The sequence below is a fragment of the Apodemus sylvaticus genome, chromosome 16, assembly GCF_947179515.1.
Source record: "Apodemus sylvaticus chromosome 16, mApoSyl1.1, whole genome shotgun sequence".
Classification (NCBI taxonomy): Eukaryota; Metazoa; Chordata; class Mammalia; order Rodentia; family Muridae; genus Apodemus; species Apodemus sylvaticus.
In genome coordinates, this window is record NC_067487.1 from 72,569,081 (window position 1) to 72,586,692 (window position 17,612).

Sequence of the window (17,612 nt, forward strand, 5' to 3'; positions counted from 1 at the left end):
GGAACTGCCAGACTGATTTCCAAAGTGGTTGTATCATCTTGCAATCCCACCAGCAGTGGAGGAGTGTTCCTCTTTCTCAAAATGGTTAATGCAGCATTTTGCAAACTTTTGCTCGTAGTGTTGATGTTGATGTTGGCGTTGGTGTGGTTGTTGTTACACGCATTATAACAAGCTATTCTTTAATATAGCTGCTAATATCATGTAGGTTCAATACTGCAAGGGAAGAAATCAACAATAAGTAGGAAGAAAACAGTCAAATGAGAAAATGCAGAAAGATTATTGATTTTTGCTAGGAACTGATTATTTCTTTCCTGCTATGAATGTGGTAATTAATCTCACTTGTCAACTTGATGAAATCTAGAATCACCACCAGAGAACTGGTGCTCTGGGCATGTTTGTGACAGGTTATGCTGATTATATTTAGGTGGGAAGACTTTCCTATTGTGAGTGACATCAGTCCCTAGGCTGGGATCCGTGACTGTATGGATAAGAAGAGACCACGGACTGAGCTATCTTTCGTATTATGTCTCTGCCAGTGGCTGCAGTGTGACGATTTGGGTCAAGCTCATGCTGTTATGAACTCCCATCATGGTGTCATGACAGACTCTTCAAACTGTAAGCTGAAATAAACCATGTCACCTTGGAGCCAGTTTGTCAGGTGTTTTATCACAGCAGCAGGAAAGTAAACACACAAGATTGCCCTGTCACAGAAGAGCTGAAGCTATGATATACCTTACTTATCACACATTTCTTAGGCTCCTGGAGCTCTTCTGTCTTCCATGAGAATAGTTTGTCGCTTTGAGCTAGAAAGACTGTAGCTTGCTGGGTAGAGGCTGAATGGAGGAAGCTTGGAAGGCAAGAATCTTGAGAACACAGTAAACAGAGGAGGCCAGGCACCCAAGGCTTCAAAAGGAAATACACGTTCTGTCAGGAACTAGTCTAGTGACCTCGATACATCATGAGAATCATGTGTCCTGAGACACTCGCTGAAGTTGAACAGACTTCAATAAGGATTAGTATTTGGGTAGTGCATGTTCTAGGTGATAAGTAATATTTTTTTAAGAGAGAGCTGGGAGACAACCAAAGGGAAAATGAATTTGCTATGCTGTAACAATAGGAAGATGTCCCAGAGAGCAAAATTCTACCCATTAGCTGAGCAGTTCGCAACCTCCCTAATGCTGCAACCCTGTAATACAGTTCCTCCTGTTGTGGTGCCCCAACCATAAAGTAATTTTCATGCTGCTTCCTCACTTTAATTCTGCCACTGTTATATATTATACCATAAATATCTGATTTGTTGATGGCCTTTTTTTTTTTTCTTCAGGACGCATCGTTGTTGGGTAGGAGTTTGAATTCTGGAATATATCCTAATTGATTTTCTCTACCTCAAATATAACTCATTCACCACAAATAAAGTCAGGAAATTGGTAGGCCTCAATATTGCCATCTGTAAAATGGAAATAGTCACAGGGCAAATCTTGTAGTGTTAAACTGGTGTGTGGTGCATTATAGGGCCCAGTGGGGTAATTGTTACATACTGATGAACTACAAGGAGGTAAGTAAAGGAAAGCTATAATCATATGCCAAATTTCAAAATGACCTTCTATTATTAAGTAATTATCTCTAACCATCAGTTGCAGAGAAAGATTAATCTAGCAACGTGGATTCTCTGATGACATTTGAAGACCTAGAATTTTGTGATCCATATGAGATACGAACACACCACATTCCTTTAATATCTGAGTTGGAATACAGACAGCCCCTTAGTATACACCTTTAATCCCAAACTCTGTCATTTAATTAAGGATCTGACAAAGTGACAAGTCAGAGAAAAATTTGACAGAATAAGTCAGAGATAGAATAAACCCAGCTCTCAGGAGAAAAGTCACTGAAGAGTAGAAGGGGAGAGAGAGAAAGAGTCCAGTCAGTCAGCTGAGTTCAGTGCAGTGGAGCTGAATAAGTCAGTTAGGAGTCAGTGAAGCCAGTGCAGCGCAGTGCAGTGCAGTGGAGTGGAGTTCCTTTGGGAGTTCATGCAGTTCAGAGCAGGTCAGCAGGGGTAGCTGAAGCCAGACAATAAGAAGGAGCAGAAGATGAGAACAAATGCCCAGAGTAGGTTTGAGGGTAAGTAGAGCAATTCAGTGAAAAGCTGAGAGAAGAGAATTAGAATCAGTCAGCTTGGAGAAGAGTTTGAGCCAGAACAGATAAATTGAACCAGCCAGGTAGAGTTCAGACAGAACCAGAAGGGGTAAGCTTATTCAGCAATAAGCCACCAAGATTACAATTAACCAGGAGAATAAATGATACACTGAGTTTTCACTTTTATTAAATTATCTGAAAGTGTGGAGCTTGGCTGTCAATTGCTTAAAAAAAGCCTAAACCTAAATGTAGGGTTTCTGTCATTTTAAAATGTTGTTAAACTAGATAGATAGATAGATAGATAGATAGATAGATAGATAGATAGATAGATAGACAGATAGATAGATAGATAGATTCTCAGAATACTTAACCAAATTATATCCAGTACTCTTAATTTCTGTTCAGTGTTGAGAATCAACCCCAAACCTGGTAGTCCTGGTTATTCAAGTCAGCACTGAGATGCATTTCCAGCTCTGAGTATTGTTATAAATTCAGCCAAAACCAAGTAGGATTTCTTGACCTTAAAGACAAGCCGTAAGCTTATAAACACATGGTGTTTTTCCTGCCAAGATTGTGGTAATATGTTTTGTGGCAACAGTAAGTCACTATTATCCTCATCATTTCAATGAGAAGGAGAAAGTCATAGAATGAAATTAATCGAGTATGTCTTAGCATTTGTCAGCGCTGAAGCTTGAATCTAAGTACTCTGAAAACAGATCTTTCACCATGGTTGTCAGCAATGTTGCAGATTGCTGCAGTCCAAACTGTAATGCATTTTTACATATACTGCTTTTGTAAGTCATAAACTGTCCCCTCCAACCACCACAACAACAAAAACTAAAACCCACCAAAACCCCTGGCTGGAAGACAAATGATTATGTCTGTTTCATGTTAAGAAAAATGAGGCACTAAAATTTTCAGTGAGTCATCAAATATAAGATGGTAGTAAAGGACTGGGCCTGGAGACAGGACTTGAACTTGATTTACATTTTCAGAAATTATTTTCAGGTTATTGTGTCAAATTCCTGGTTTAGACAATTGTCTCAATTATTGTATTTATTCATCTTTCAATTTAAATAGCTGTAATTGTTGTTTTTTGTAACATTTCCCAGAAATTCTTGATCTGTTCTTTTAGGATCCATGGAAAATGCATTTGAAGTTTTATGTACTTGCTTAAATCTTTAAATATTTCCATAATTTGTTATAATTTTTCCCGTTTGCTCAGGATCAAAGTTATTTGTCCTTCCAAATGTCTTCTCGAACAACCTCCTGAAAATACTAGTAATGAAATTGCTGTCTTCCCTTGAGTCCTCCTCAAGGTATTTCCACAGACTGCTGGGTGTTGTTTCCTGGAAATGTGTAAGTTAAATGAAAACAAATCATCTTTGCCTTTAAAGTCTGGCCCTGAAAAAGAGAATTCTTCCATTTCAGACTCCAGTTTCCAAACCACCCTAATTTAGTTACTTAGATTTTAATTTCTCTGATTTACTTTTGAAGGTTTGATATATATAACAAAAGGTCAGAGTATAGGGAAGACATTTCAAAGCATAGGAAAACATTACCCTGCTAATGGTATTCCCTTCTTATACAAGCTTACACTGTAAAAAGAGAGATATATAGGTAGTTAACAGATACTATGGGCCTTGTGTGTGTGTGTGTGTGTGTGTGTGTATCTGTACACATACCCACGTGAATGTATGTAAATATAATGTGTATACATATATACATACAACTTTACAATATTTACTAAATTATAAGAATATTATGAATCTTGCTTACTTAAAAAATAATTTTTCTCCAAAAGTATATCAAGGCCTACAAAGTGTTTATGTAAGATACACCCTTTTTAAGATACGGAATCTTCTGCTGGTCTTTCAGTATCAAAGGCAATATTAAAATAATAATGCATTTTACACATGTGCAAGATAAACTAAGTAGGATATGCTGCTTTAAGTGGCCTTGTTGGAGAAAGGTGAGTACATTTAAAATAATCACATAAGGCATGGAGAAGTCATTCAAAAAAGATATATGAATTCGCCAGTCTACACTACGTTAGATGTGTCTTTTTAAAATTGAAATATCTTATCACCGTTTTGATGTCTGCCATTCATATATTGGAAAATATACCTTATAGAGTTTCCTTTCTAGCTAAGCAACTTTCAAATATTTAGATGAGTATTTTTATGTGAGCTTTTATTTCTTGTCTTTCCTCTTTTTTGTGTTGGAATGGTGATTTTTCATACTGACTCTTCTGAGGTCTGTGTATATAAATGAAACCAGTATGTGGCATGTTATATTTATATCAAAACTTTTCAGCTGTTATTGTTATTCATGATGAACATTAATATCGTTGATTTTGTTGATTTTGCTGTGGTAATGTATACTGCACCTGGGTGATGACATTTGTTCATCTCTGTTGTATGATTTCTAGGTTTTGTGTTTTGTTCAAATATACTTTCTCTGCTCTGGGTTTTAAAACCTATCTTTCAATGTCTTATAGCAATTATATGGGTATCATGATCTCTGATGTGTATGCAGTACTTTTAGCTAACTCTTTTTTGTGTAATTGATGCTATAGATCTTATTTTCTCCCCTAACTACCACATATACCAAAGACACATATTAAATGAATTCATCTCTTCTTAACTGACACGACAACTCTCTCTTTAGTCACTATTTTTTGTCTCTGCTTGGTTTTTACACAGCACTGGTGGATTAGTTCCCCAGTACCACATATTTTGTTTGGAAATATTTTTAATTACCTGAAGTAAAATGCTCTGATTTTCATCCTGCGAGCTGTTCTTTGACTAATCTTCATTTACTTCTCCTATAGAAACTTTATAGTGAGCTGTTTCAGTTGAAAAGGAGATAAATATATTTCTCATATTTACAATAACTGTTTATCCAAATATTTTTTATGTTCTTGCTTATTTTTTATTTATGTATCTATATTTTTTTACATGTTGACCTCAATTACCTTCCAGTTTTTCATAACTGGCTGTAGATGTAGAATAAGAATTCTATAACTCTATGTGTACTTATGTACATATGTATAGCACCATTAAAGCCAGACAGGTTTACAATATTCTTTATTATGAATATGAATATTGTCATCAGCATCAATATTAACATTATTATTATTTTGCTTTTTAGTTCATTCTTTGGAATTGCAAGCCACATAATTATCTAACATTAAGATTCGTTTTTGCTTTCTTTCTGCAAGTCTTTTTCTTCTATTGAATATATTCTTTATTTACATTTCAAATGTTATTCCCTATCCTGGTTTCTGCCCCCTCCCAGAAAATCCCTAACCCATCCTCCCTTTCCCTGCTTCTATTAGGATGTTCCTACACCCAACCCACTCCCACTTACCCTCCCTCTATTTCCCTATGCTGGGGTATCTAATGAGCCTTCATAGGACCAGGACCATTGATGTCTGATGAGGCATTCCTCTGCTACAAATGCAGTTGGAGCCATGTATACCCACCCTTAGTTGATGGCTTAGTCCCTGGGACCTTTGGGGAGTTTGGTTGGTTGATATTGTTCTTACTATGAGGTTGCAAACTCCTTCAGCTCCTTTAGTCCTTTCTCTAATTCCAACATTGGGGACCCCCACTCAGTCTAATAGTTGGCTACTAGCACCTGCCTCTGTATTTGTAAGGCTCTGGTAGAGCCTCTCAGGAGACAGCCATATCAGGATCCTTTCAGCAAGCATTTCTTGGCATCCACAATAGTCTCAGGGTTCGGTGACTGTTTATAGGATGAATCCCCAGGTAGGACAGTCTCTGGTTGACCTTTCCTTCAGTCTCTGCTCTACACATTATCTACAAATTTGCTCCTGTGAGTAGTTTGTTACCTTTCTCAGAAAAACCGAAGCACCCACACTTTGGTTTTCCTTATTCTTGAGCTTCATGTGGTCTGTGAATTTTACCTTGTTTATTCTGAGCTTTTGCGCTAATATCTACTTATCAGTGAGTGCATACCATATGTGTCATTTTGTGATTTGGTTACCTCACTCAGGATGATATTTTCTAGTTTCATCTATTTGCCTAAGAATTTCATGAATTCATTGTTTTTAATAGCCAAGTAGTACTCCATTGTATAAATGTACCACATTTTCTGTATCCATTCTTTTGTTGAGGGTCATCTGGGTTCTTTCCAGCTTCTGGCTATTATAAATAAGGCTGCTATGAACATAGTGGAGCATGTATCCTTATCACATTTTCTGTGTCTATTTGTTAAAGCTATAGTACTCAAATTTTAAATAGAAACTCTTCATTTTTTCCTATGGAATTTGACTACTTCAACACTCTTTTAAATGGGGATTCAGCTCTAAATGTAATGTCTCCATAAAATCCCTCCACACAGAGCTCAGAGAACCCATCAGAAGGCTACCAAAAGATAAACATATATACCAACCCAGCTACAAAACCTTTGACGCACAATGTTGTTCTGCCTGACAAATATGCTAATGCAATGGTGACACAAAGTTTGTGGAAATCACTAACTAATGTTTGATTTGACGTAAGACACACTCAAGTAGATGAAACCCATACCTCAAGATCTTCGGGTAACCAAAAATGACAGATTAGATAACCCAGAGGCCTAGAAAAAGGTAAAACCAAACACTACTGATAACTGTTACACTCATACATCTGTGCTAAACTGCAGCAGTCATCACAGAAGTTTTCTCCTGAGGCAGATAGGAAAAACACCAGATATTATAGAATTGCAAGGTGTGTGTGTGTGTGTGTGTGTGTGTGTGTGTGTGTGGTGTGTGTGATGGTGCACATCTAAGGAGGAAGAGAGGGAGGGAGAGATACAGACACAGAGACAGAGACCATGGAATACTACAGTCTAAATGTGATGTCTCCATTCTCTCCAGGCAGTAGAGAGAACACAAGAGCCAGAGGGATTGGAGGACTCCAGGAAAGTATGTCTTACTTGAATCCACAGGGGCTGAAGCAGCAAGGACAGCACTTGCTCAGGTCTGTACCACGACCTCTGCAAATATAGCATTTGGCTTGTTGTTTTTGAGACTCCTGCGTGTTTTGTTTTGTGTTATTATATTTTATTTTGTTATTTTTTTTGTTAACTCTTAGATGCCTGTTCTTTTCTAACGACCAAAAGGGAGTGAATCCAGATGGAGGGGAGGTAGAAATTATGTAGTGAAAGAGAGGGAGAGGAAACTATAATCAGGTTATATTGTATAAGAAAATAATTGATTTTCAATAAAGGAAAAATTAAAATATACAAGACAGTTATATATCATGCCTAGTACATGGATTAAAGAATATGCTAATTCAAGTATAAAAGTTCTGTGTGCTACTCACAAAAATTAAGCATTATTAATAAAAAGATCTTTAGAGCTTTCCCTTGTTCAAAAAATGGTGGCAAAATAAAGAATATTTTTTCTGAACACCCAAGGCACAATTAGCATAACAAATGACTCCCATGAAGAAGTAAGGAGAGGGTCCTGATCCTGGAAAGGCTTGATCTAGCATTGGAGGGGAGTACCAGGACAGAGAAAAAGGAGAGAGGTGATTGGAGAATGGGTGGAGAGAAGAAGGTTTATGGGACATATGGGGAGGGGCAAACTGGAAAGGGGAAATCATTTGGAATGTGAGCAAAGAATATAGAAAATAAAATTATATAATAAAAAATATAAATAAAAAGGAAGTTCATTTTCCTTGTAACCATTGTTTTATACAAAATAAGAAAATAAAATATTTTACAATTTTCAAAAATACTCTTTTAAGTGTATATTTCAGTCATGAAAAAAATCACCTTTAGCATTATGTGTTTAGAGTTAATATATGTTCTGTTAATTTTGATTGCAAGTAAAATCATAGTATATTTTATTAACATATATATAATCATTGAAAATGTTATTTTAAAACTAAGACATAATCCATATCTTCTGCTACCTTTGTAATCCTTTTAAATGATTATATTGTTACTTTAATATAAAATGTTTAACTAAATGATCTAAGTTTATACATTTCATCAATAACCAAATACCCATTAAAATGTAAACCTACTTTAATCCAATAATCACCACATAGAAGTGAAATAAAACTTTTGATTCCACTGAATTCTCAGTTAAGTTCATATTGTATAGGATGTTTTTATGATTTCTTTCTATAATATAATGTAATGTATTAAAAAGAGATTGCAAGTCAATCTAAAATGATTTTAGTGATGACTTTCGAGAACCCTTGAGCATACTCTTGTCACTGTAGCTAGAGGTAAATAAAGGAAAAGTTCATTAGCATGGAAATCATGTGTTCTTTCAAATTTTGAAACTGTGTTTTTATTTTTTTTTTTCTGAGGAAACAAAATGAATAAAAGAATTTTCCTTTGCTTCTCTCTGTAGTTAAGAAAAGACGGAATAAAGTAAGGAGAGAAATACTTCCAGTTTTGCCTCTGCTTTTCTGACTCAGCATCAGCTGAAAACACCCTATTTCTTTAACATAATTTTTCTTTCCCATTTTAAATAATGTGTCACCCTGGGATTTGGCCCGAGCCAGTGACTCAGCCCTGTTCTAGACTAAGCCTGAGGACACTAAGTGATGAAAACTTTCCCCTGCAGAGGCTGTGGGTTTGGTGAACAAGTGCACAGGCTATGTGCTACCAAGCTCAGTCAGTTCCTTTTAAATAAAAGGATTGGTGGGCCCTTGGCCTTTTATATCTTCAGCCACCACAAAATGTTTTGTTGTTTTATCTGCTGTGCACTGTACTGCATTTGATTTAATTATATTTAATTTAGATTTGAGTATTTACTTTTACTTTTTTATTCAAATGCCGAGAATAATTTTGCAGATTCTGTGACTAGCTTGCATTCCTCATGAGAGAGGCAGGTAGCCCTTTGCTTCTAGTTGGTTCTCTAAAATCCCTCTTAATGTTCCACAGCTGAGCTCCTATGTCAATCTCAGATGGCACCTGTGCCCTAAGACACAGTCTCGTTTAGGAAGAAGATGGTGCTGAGCTTAAATCACTGCTAATGGCAGTCAGGAGGATTTCTGACTAAGTATTTCTTCTCATGGGAACAATAATCACCAGCACACAGCCAGCTTGGGGGTAATGACTGGCGCATTGTTGCCTTCTAACAATATCTAAGCTCAATCAGGCCTTAATAAATGAACTCATGATTTAAAGATAAGTTTCTGACAGTGACCAAGCATTCCATTCAGTCCATATAAAGCAATAGAAGGGAAATGGAATATTACTACAATTCATCTGCAGATGTACATATAACAAGGACCATCTCATATGTTTTATAGTTCTAAGTACAGCAATGTATTTCTATATAATTGTTACTACTTTAAAAATAGGCAGTTTACTTGAGTGTTGTCTTTCTTCCATCAACCACAATAAATTTAGTTTTTATTTTAATATTTATTAAATATTTATTTAGCACAAATATATAGTAAATCCTATGATCTATAATGCTAGCATATTCAATATTAATTTTCTAAATAAACGAGGCTTAGCAGACATTTCTTTTTGTCTGTATTTCTAAGGCCAAAGACAGTTTCATCTTTTTCATTTTTATTGCTTATTTTATTTATTTTAATTTCAAATGTTATCCCCCTTCCCAGGTTCCCCTCCACAAGCCCCCTAGCCCTTCCTTTCTCCCCGTGCCTCTGTGGGGTGCTCCCCCACCTGCCCACCCACTCCTGCCTCAGTTCCCTAGTGTTCCCCTATCCTGGAGCATTAAGCCTCAACAGGACCAAGGGGCTTTCCTCCCAATAATGCCAGATAAAGCCATCCTCTGCTATATATCCAGCTGGAGTCATGGACAGTTTCATTTTTATGAATTTCAAGTTAATTCATATCTACTTGGTGTCTTTCAAAGCCTCAAATTGTAACTGGTTGTGCTTACATTGTTATTTTACTAGATGAACTTATATGTCTTTTAGTTAAAGTACATTCCACTCAAATTAATTAATTAATTATAATTGGTAGACTGAGTTGAAGACAGATTCTGTATTCATGTACTTACCTTATTACATTATGAATAAGCCTTTGGGCACTTTTCGGTATAGACTAATGATTGTGAATCCTCCCTTTATCTCTATCTCAAATGCTTATCCTTATGTGACATTAAAATAGTATAATTTTATTTTGTTTCTCTTGTGAACTACAAAATTTTAAACTGTTATAATTCAAGTGACTCTGATGTAATAGATAGTATTGTCTCTCCCAAAAATATTGATTTCATAATTTTTCTGTCTGGGTTTATTTTCTTGCAAATAATCTGCGTGCAATTTAAAAAAATGTTTTTCTCTGTATCTATTTATATAACTTTAGTTTATTTAGTTAGCTAATTATGTTATTTAGAACTTTAAATAATTCATCTGTCTGAACTCTCAGCTGTGTAAAAGTAAGTGCAGTGACAGAAATGTGCAAACTGAGCAACTTAACAGAAAACCAGCACGAGCAAGCTTACTTGTTCCTTCAGCCATGGTTATGCAATAAGATGTTTTGGTTTTTTTTTTTTTGTAATCTTTGTAAAAAATTAGCAAGACCACTTTTAAGAGATATGGTAATGGGAATTAATTTGGAGGTTTATATCTTAAAAATCAAAGAAAAGAAAAAATTGGAGGGGAAATTTGTAATATTTCCCCAGATACAGAGTGGAAAGAATTTATGATACAAATTATTTTCTGATGAATAGAACTGGCCCCCGTGTAGTTGAAGTTCATAACACAGATTTTGGAGAAGAGAGATCAGCAAGCTAGGGAGAAGGATCCCACGGTCATACAGAGGACCACGAGAAGAATGGACAATAGAAGTGGAGAAGCCAAAACCAAGTAAAGTCATAAAAAAAAGAACTTAGTGTTTTCACACTTGTTCCCAGACAAGATAACCTGAAAAATTTAGCAATTGTGAGTTTGGGTGTTTTTTATCATTTGCATTAAGAGAATATAAGGAATTACTCACTTCTCTTAAACATTGTTCTAAAAAATAAACCTACTCTCGTTCTATGAGGAATTTTGACTGCAGAGTCTAATGATTGCTAAGATTATTTCATCATTGATGTCAACAAATGTTGATCTACTACAATAACATTTTATTTATTTTATAACCTAGTAGTTTTAAATAATTGTTAATTATAGGATAAGTGATTTGCTTCACTTTGATTTCTTTAAATACACATTGCTTACAATGTCCGTCTATGCTCTTTAAATTTTTTTACTGTTAGAAGAGAGTACTTTTAAACAACTGCTTAGATTTTAGAATGTAATAATCTAGAGTCTTTTCTAAGTATCCACAAGAACAAAAGTAATCTTTCCCTTCTCAATTCTCGTTGGTTTCATCTGTTTTTATACATTATGTGTCATTGCCTTTGTCATAGCAAACATGCACACACACACACACACACAAACACACACACACAGGGAGGGAGGGAGAGAGACAGAGAGAGACACACACAGAGAAAGAGAGAGAGAGAGAGAGAGAGAGAGAGAGAGAGAGAGAGAGAGATTAAGGTTTTGTATAAGCTAGGCAAACACCCTACCACTGAGCTACATTCCCACTCCTGTAGTTAATCATATTTTAATTGTAGTTTTAGGTAGGTTTGCATTTGCCATACTGAGTGTTTGCAGCTTATCTTACATTGACTTGTTTGAAAACTTTCTGAAGGTACATGTTTTTTTGCTGTTGATGATTCTTAGTTCAGAAAAATCCTATATTAAATTTGAAATGATCTACATAAATTTCAGCAGTTCTTTCTAGGGTAATCACTCATGTGCAAGAATTCTGTAGGTAAGAAAATGTACACACTTTATATGTTAATAGATTCACATTTATAGAAATTTTTTACCCAGTTAAATGTCTACTCATAATATATCATGTATTTATTTCAGCCATGTTTACAATATACTGTGTGACCTTCGTGGAAGCAGGCCCTGATATGCAAAAACTCCTGACTACAAATAACACCAAACTTCTCCATTTCCTCAGTATTTTCTTTCACTTTATATGAGTTGTCAACTTATACTTCCTGTCAATTTTTATTGGTAGTTTTTCACATTATTTCATAGAAGTTTTGATGTAATAGTGACAATATATTTTCTTAGCTATTTAAAGTTCTATTTTTTAAAAAATCTTTTCATTTTGAAAAGCCCAAAAGGTTGGGCTTTTTAGTTTATTTGCTTTTTATTTGGTTGGTTGGTTGGCTGGTATTTTGAAACAGGGTTCTTTCTCTGTGTATCTTTGGCTTTCTTGGAACTCACTTTGAAATAAAACTTGATTTGAAAGAGCTCTACCTGCCTCTGCCTCCCTATTGCTGAGATCAAAGGCATGTGCCACCATACCCAGGTTTGACCATAGGTTTTTAAACATATGAATGATCTAACTTACAATCCTTTCAGTTATATCTACTTATTTCAATATAATGGACATATATTAGGTGAGATAAGACTGTTCAAATTCACTTTTGATTATGGTACAGTTTATGAATTATACTTAACTGTATGTAAAATGAGTTTATTCCATTTAAATAAAATTATAGAATATATTCTGTCTCTAAAATCTCTTACAAAACTTTTTATTAATTTTAACTTTAGAAAAGCCACAGAAAACTATTTTCTGCTTTGGCAATAAAAAGGGTGCCTTCTGGTCGACGGTTTTGTTAAATGCCCTGGCACCTTGCCAAGCCAAGAAAAATCTCCTAAAACCACTTATTTCCTATAGTAAGCTGAAAGCTGACAATGTCCATTTATTTTTTTAAAAAAATAGTGTAAGTCTGAGAACTCTTCAGCTATGTATTTTAGCTTTTAATGACATCCTCTTCATACTCAAGTAGAAAAGAAGAACGAAGAAGGAAACATGTCAGGGCCAGTGAGGGCTCAGAAGGCAAAGGGCTTGCTGTACAGGTCTGGTGACTCAAGCTTGATCCTCAGATCCTGTGGTAGAAGGAAAACTCTGACTCCCTATAGCTGTGCTCCGACCTCCATTCACACACACCCACACTCCACATACATTCCTACACTAATCTGCACACAAAAATCAAGAGGTTCCTTAGCTTTTAGGAAGTCATTTTCTTACCTTTTGCAGAGATGGGGTCTTTTCAGGACTACACAGGGTTGGATAGGACCAGCCAAATTCAAAATGCTGCTTGCCTGCATGAAACCTAGCAGAATACCAACAGTAGACAACAGTTAGGCTTGTCTGTCAATATTCACTTAAATTATTGCGATCATTTGAAAATTCAAACACACCCAAGAAATGCACCCAAAGTTTGAAATATCACAAAACCAAATATGTTAATAGTAGAGTAGAAATCATATACTTTTCTGTTTTGTTCCAAATACATAGTTTTAAAGTGCTATTATGTTTCCTGTGTGTGTGTGTATGTGTGTGTGTGTGTGTGTGTGTATGTGTGAGTGAGTGCATGTGCATGCATGTATGGCTGTGCATGTGCGGATGATGTGTGTGGATGTAGGCCATAATAAATCTAATGAAATTTAGTTTTCACTTTCTATCATGTGGGTCCCGCAAACAATCTCAAGTAGTCAGGGTTGGTTGTAGGTATCTTTTCCTGCTGAGCCATCTTTCCCTGGTGTGTGCTTGGTGATAACTTCCTCAGTTAAGAATTGTTTAAAAATATGATATATGTATAAAGACTGGATAAATAACTTTATTATTTTGCAAGCATCATTTACCATAACTTTTGACTGTCAAACACAATTAAGATACATGTGAAGGCTTGTAAACTGTAAATGATATTTCAAAGAATTTCACACACAATGAATCTCTGGATGTAATCTGTGAATCTTATCTCTATTTCTGTATGGCGCCTGATGATTCACTTCTCCCTGGTCTTGGCCTTCTGCTGCTTCCATTAGCCAATAAAATGATTATAAGATAGTTGTTGTATTATGACACTAAGCAGACATTTATTGTAGTAGAAATGACTAAACCATACAGAAGTATGCTATTTTCAATGACTAAAGTGTATCCTTAACTCAGTATTTGAATTATTAGATTCCTAAATCCCATGGTGTTTCCAATGGTAGTCATTCATAAGTGTTAACAAAAGATGTGCAGTTAGACTGGAAAGAAACAGGAGCTTATTTATTTTAATATTTCAATTTTACGTTTTTATTCTTTGAAATTTTCATACAGGATTAATATAATTTTTACATATTAATGTATACCCCTCTTTGTAGTACCATACAAACTCCTCACCTTTTCAAATTTATGTCATTTTTGTTTTTAAAAAAACCATAATGTCAAATCATGGTGCTTATACTCAAGTTTATGAGGCCATCTATTGGGGTTTGATAGACAGTCCAGCATTCAAACTCTTGTTTTGAGACAGAGTCTAATTACATATTCTGGCTGGCATAGAAATCTCTATGAAGAACAGGCTAGCCTCAAACCAACAGAGATTCACACCTCCCCTCTATACCCCGAGTGCTGACACAATGGTACGAACCATCACCTTTGCATGGATGGGGCCACATTCTTAAACTAATTCTACATCCATGGTAAACCATTAAGTGTTAACAGCTTTTCAGTTAAGAGTTGGGCATGAAAGCCTCTCCCCACTCTATTCTGGAATGCTGATTGGATTCTTATTGTGCAGGTCTTTTACAAGCAATTCCAGCTTCCAGGAGTTCTCGAGTATAGTGATTCTGTCATACACAAAAGAGACAGAAACTGTGTTATATAGCATGACTGAAAAATCATTAAGCTGCTTCCTGTAAAGTGCATAACTGGGGTTTCAGGACTGAAACCCACTGGATGGGGAGTAGAGGTTCATTTAAATCACAAAATATTAGAATCCACAAGAAAGTTTCAGGTGTCAAAGTGATCTTCTGTGAGGTCATACAAAAAGTAAACAATATCGGTGCAGAAGAAACCCATGTGTGGAGCTACTGATGTGCCATGTGGAGAATTTCAGTGATATAGCCTTGATGTTTTGGCAGCTTTCTCAGCGGTTTGAGCCATCATTGTCTCTACAAGTAATTCCAGTTCATGTTCTTGCAATTACCTTCAATAAACTCACTGGTTCTTTTATATAGTCTTCAGTAGAATTTTTTTATTGGTTAGATACTTGTGCCCTACATGATGTGAGTAGGTGTTTTGTTCATGTCTTCCCAGGAAAAATTACAAACTAGAAGGATTAATGCAAATAATACCAAGAGGATGGTGTCACTGGCATTAAGGTAAATCCATGTTTCTTAAGAGTGGTAATAAACCTGTACAATCCACATGAATTCTTTGAGAAGAAATGAGTCCTTTGCCTAGTAGTTTGTGAAATAAATTGTAAACATTTGGGAAACAAATTATAATAAGTGGCTGATGGTAGAAATCCTTGCTCAGGTTAAAGCTGGTGTAAAATATTGAAGTTGACTGGAAGAGATGAAGCTGTCCCAAGATCATTCTTCAAGAGATTACCTATAATTGTGTTAATATTTTGTTTTTAATCACTCGTGCTTGTGAAAAGGCTAGTTTACATATAGCTATTGATTGATCAGTGAAATGATGATACTCCAAGAAAACTGAATGCATGTCAGTTTTCATTCATTGTGGGAAAACGTGTTGATATGAAAAAATAACCATAATTCATTGCAAATAAATGCATCTACAAAATAACTCAAGCATCTAAGGTTTAGGGAACATTGCTGAAGAGGGAGCAGAAAGATAGTAAGAGCCAGAGGATCAGAGAATTTACTGTGAGAATGTGTCTCTTAGTAATGTCAATAGCTACACTCAGGAAATCTCAACAAGGCTACCTAAAAATAAGCTGAACAAGGAAAATAGACAAATCAAAGTAGATGACGGACAGACCACAAGGCCTAATCTCACACAAAGAAGTACAGGCAATTAAGGATACTCAGAGTGGGGTAAATAGTTCCTCGGGGAAGATCACACCTATTATAAATCCAATGCCAAGTGGTCAGCTCAGGAAACAGACATACAAGTAACATTATATTTAAGAATATATTCATATATAAATATGAATATGTGAATGTAGCAACAAATAATAGATAAATAGACCATAACATGAGAAACAGCAAGAGCATTTAAGGGAGAGTTTAGAGGGAGGAAAGGAAAGGGGAAATTATATAATTTTAATATAATTTCAAATGGGAAAAAATTAGAGATAAATATATACAGAATGATTGAAATTTGTTGAAAATTATTCATAGTTGCACAAGAAATATTTTGGAAAATTGTATCTTTCAAAATCAAAGTAAATATGCAATTATATAAATATGTATCCATATATATTTCTCATGATATTGTAAATATTTGATGTTTAAGTATATGTACATTTTTACTTGTTACTTTTGATGTATTTTCTACATTTACAGTTATATTACCAAAGAACCCATTCTATCATGTTACATCCTATGTAGGTCACTAAATGATATTTAAGTCTCATATAGTAGGAACTGCCTTTCACTCATATAAATATTTCATTGTTCTACCTAGTAACAATTTGGCTTTAGTATCAGTCATATAGTACTTCTCTATGGCTTGTGTGATTTCTACTTTTTATTTATTAATTTTTTTAGCTGAATCTGGAAGAGGCAGATGACACTCTGAGGCTTATTTGGTATACTCTGAGAACTTCTCCATGCTTGACAGAAACCTTATCTCTTCCTAAAGTATGTGTTGAGAAAACATCTTTTCAGGTGGCAAGTATATATTTCAGTAAGTTTTCATCTTAGTTAACCCTTTCCATTTTAGTTTAAAGAACACACCCAGGGGTCTGATATAATAGGATGGTTTCTACCATTTTCAAATATAAAAAAAGGAGATACATTTTTTGAAAGGGAAAAGGGCTGTGAATAAAATAACAATTCCTGAAATAGTATCAGGCTAGAATAAGTTTCTGTTCAGCTTTCTGATTCCTGGTTTATGAACTGTGTGATTCTTGGGGAACATGATTGCTCTAATTTCTGAGATATTATAGCCAATGTTGCCTGCATAATTATGCAGTATAGCCTACCTTGTGTTTAATTAGGATTCGAGAGCTTTTAGAGCCATCAACTATCCTGACAATGTTTTTATGTTCTTACTTCCAATTTGTCAGCAAATTTTGTTGTTGGTGTTGATTTCTTGTATTAGTAAAGAGACAGTTCTAAGAAAAAGACAACAACAACAAAAATGACAAGACTCTAAACTTACCTTATTTATACTCTGTGATGGGTGGAGAGGATATAAAATTTTAAGATAATTAGAAAATTTTAGTAAGATGTAATTCAACAATATTAAAGATCCTATGGCTATGCAGTTGTAGTAGCTTTTTAAATAGTTATCCATAAATAAATTCTGTATGGATGGAAGGGTAGAGGATATAAGATGCAAAAAAAAAAAACAACTTTAAAATATAGCACTAAATTTATCTTGAAACAGTACAGTCAAAGCTATTGATGATGAAATAATTTAATTAATATTTGTTAGATACTATTAGTCTTCTTACATTGTAGGTAATAAAAATGTCCCCTAAC